The sequence below is a fragment of the Oryctolagus cuniculus genome, chromosome Y (assembly GCF_051225735.1).
Source record: "Oryctolagus cuniculus isolate XC-2025 breed Fujian yellow rabbit chromosome Y, ASM5122573v1, whole genome shotgun sequence".
Taxonomy (NCBI): domain Eukaryota; kingdom Metazoa; phylum Chordata; class Mammalia; order Lagomorpha; family Leporidae; genus Oryctolagus; species Oryctolagus cuniculus.
In genome coordinates, this window is record NC_142889.1 from 11,153,610 (window position 1) to 11,157,008 (window position 3,399).

The 3,399-nt window shown below is 41.4% G+C and overlaps 1 pseudogene; it reads right to left on the bottom strand.

The window, feature by feature from the left end:
* Window positions 1-1,472: 1,472 nt before the first annotated feature.
* LOC149119225 (acyl-protein thioesterase 1-like) lies at window positions 1,473-2,153 on the bottom strand (annotated as a pseudogene).
* Window positions 2,154-3,399: the final 1,246 nt, after the last annotated feature.

The window sequence follows — 3,399 nt, forward strand, 5'->3', positions numbered from 1 at the left end:
AGGTGGGTGCAGGGGTCCAAGGACTTGGGCCATATTCTTACCTCTATCCCAGGCCACAGCAGATAGCTGGATGGGAAGTGGAGCAGCTGGGTCTTGAACCGGTACCCATAAGGGATGCCAGTGCTTCAGGACAGGGCATCAACCCACAGCGCCACAGCACCAGCCCCCAGAAATTAGTTTTTAAGATTGGTCTTAATTATTTCAGAATACACTAGAATGTGATCTAATTATTCTTTCAATTATATACAGAAAAATAAAAACACAGAATGACTTATTACCTGGATTGAAGATTCTAATCACTGAACAGGTCCAAGTTTAGAATAATGTACAGCTACTTGAAATATTATACAGAAAGTTTTAAGTAATAGTTTCTTTCTCTTAAAGTGCAAATAGATTTTCAATACCATATATCTATGATTCAGAATGTCAAATTACAGCATTACTGACACACATTCTATGGCAGGAAAGCAGTATTTGGTCTGCGATGAAGGACAATTAGGCAAGAACATTTTTTTTCTTGATACCCAGGGAAAAGTCTGGTCCCCAAAATAAAAGGGCCATTACTTGAAGAGAAGAGTATTACTCTTCACTGACACTTAAAAGCATTATCCCCACTATTAGGAATAATGTAATACCTTCTCCCTCTTATGCATTACAATCATTACACATGAGAGCATATATAAAAACACCAAAGAGTGCATGGTGACTAAGCAACTTTGGAACAAATTTATAGACTAAGTCACACCATGCAAAAATCTCATTTCTTAACTGTTCATTCATACCTACATAAATTTTTCTTAAGCATACTGCTAAATTTCAAATAATATAATAAAAAATCTGACTGAAATGCTTAATTATTTTTCTAAATTCCAGTTAAGAAAAAGAAGCTAGCTGCTTCACCTATATTAATAACAGGTATTTTGGATCATATTTTACAAATACACGTGTAGAAACTGATATATCACAAGTTTCCTATGAGGAGACATTATTTAGTCAGTGTCATAGGTGTGTAATTGTGAAACATTTTAACACTGCAAACAGAAGTTTCAAGGTTGAGCACAGGAAAAGGATTATACTGTATAACAATGATACTGGTGTACTTCTTTTTTTTTAAATTTCCAAAGTACAGAATATGGATTACAATGGCTTCCCCCCCATAATGTCCCTCCCGCCCGCAACCCTCCCCTTTCCCACTCCCTCTCCCCTTCCATTCATATCAAGATTCATTTTCGATTCTCTTTATATACAGAAGATCAGTTTAGCAGACATTAAGTAAAGATTTCAACAGTTTGCTCCCACACAGAATCATAAAGTGAAAAATACTGTTTTAGTACAGTGGAAAGAATGGGTCATCAAAGAAGGAGGTACCTTTCTCTGAAGGGAGGAGATAACTTCCACTTTGACCATGGCCTTGTCTAAAAATTATCAGAGTCAGTGATACTGGTGTACTTCTACACAGTCCTCTTAATGACTCAATCAATTGGAGGTAGGATTTTACCAATGAATTCCTTGACATCCATCATTTCCTGCTGACAGGAACTGTGACTCATGCCTTCATAGGCCTTAAAGGTCACACTGGCCAGATTTAGCAATGTGTTTAGTTTTTCCACAGTAATAGAACCAAACATGAGTAGAACTAAAGAGTTGCAATCTCCATGGCACTGGAGAATAGAAACATCTCTATTAGCACCACTGATAGGACCCTGTGGAAATGAAGCCCGAAGTGGAAGCCAGCAACTGAGTGCAGTGACACCAGTTTCTGATATGTGGTAAGAGCAGTATATAAAGCTCCTCCCTGAGGAAATCCTCCCAAAATAATTCTGTTAGAAGCAATGCTACTTGTCACCTCTTGATCTATCAAAGCCTTTACATTTTCTGTTGCTTGTTTAATTCCAGATTCATTCTCCAGTGAGCCTGGTGAAAGTCCAATATTATCAAACCAAAAAGGCATAGCCATGTTTATATTTAATGCAACAGGCACAATGGGTACATGCAGGCTGATACATCTGGCATGTGAACTTGTGCTACCTGCAAAGGCTTCTGCCCATCCTGTCCAGGATCTTCCAATCATGAAGGAAAATTACCACAGTGGCATCCTTCCTGGTGCAAGGCACTATGGCTGACAGTGGAGCAGACATGGTATTACCACACATACACAGACTAAGCCAACAGCATGTCAGAGGTGGAAGGGATGAAGAGTGTCTGGCCTCAGCCCAAGGGTCTGCCAGCAGTGAGTCACCAGAGCCCTACTTGGAGTATGCTCAGTTGTGTGGGTGCCAAGCCAGAGAAAATAGACTTTAATACAGAAACTGTCAAGGCCAGTGCTGTGGCAAAGAGGGTAAGGCCACTGCCAGCAGTGCTGGCATCCCATATGGGTGCCGGTTCATGTCCCAGCTGCTCCATTTCTGATCCAGCTCTCTGCTATGGCCTGGGAAAGTAGTAGAAGTCCTTGGAGCCCAAGTCCTTGGAGACCTGCACCCAAATGGGAGACCAAGAAGAAGCTCCTGACTCCTGGCTTTGGATTGGTGCAGTTCTGGCCATTGCAGCCAATGGAGAGTGAACCAGCATATGGAAGAACTCTCTGCCTCTCCTTTCTCAGTGTAACTCTGACTTTCAAATAGATGAATAAATCTTAAGAAAAAGAAGGACCAGTGCTGTGGTGCAGCGGGTTAATGCCTTAGCCTAAAGCACCAGCATATGGGTGCTGGTTCGAGGCCCGGCTGCTCCACTTCCAATCCAGCTCTCTGCTATGTCCTGGGAAAGCAGTAGAATATGGCCCAAGTCCTTGGGACCCTGCACCCACATGGGAGGCCGGGAAGAGGCTCCTGGCTCCTGGCTTCAGATTGGTGCAGCTGTGGCTGTTGCAGCCAATCTCCCCGCCCTGTGTAATTCTGACTTTCAACTAAATAAATAAAACTTTTTAAAAAAAGAAACCATCAAAAAAGACAAAATAAGGTCATTATGTAATAATGCAAAAAATCAATGAAATGAAGAAATAGTGCTTTGAAAAATAAATAAAATTCATACCTCCTTGGTTGGAGCAGGCCCAAATTACCAAAATCAAAGATGAAAAAGCTGCTGCCTGAAGTGCTGGCATCCCATAGGTTGCTGGTTTGAGTCCCTGATGCTCTACTTATGATCCAGCTCTTTGCTGTGGCCTGGGAAAGCATTAGAAGGTAGCCCAAATCCTTGGGCTGATCCACCTGCATGAGAGACATAAAAATCTCCTGGCTCCTGGCTTCAGATCAGAACAACTCCAGCCATTGCAGCCAACTGGGGAGTGAACCAGAGGAAGACAACTCTCTTTATCTCTGCCTCTCCTTCTTTCTCGGTGTAATTCTGACTTTCAAATAAATTAAAAAAAAAAAAACTTTAAAAAAAGAAAAAAAGAAATGTTAC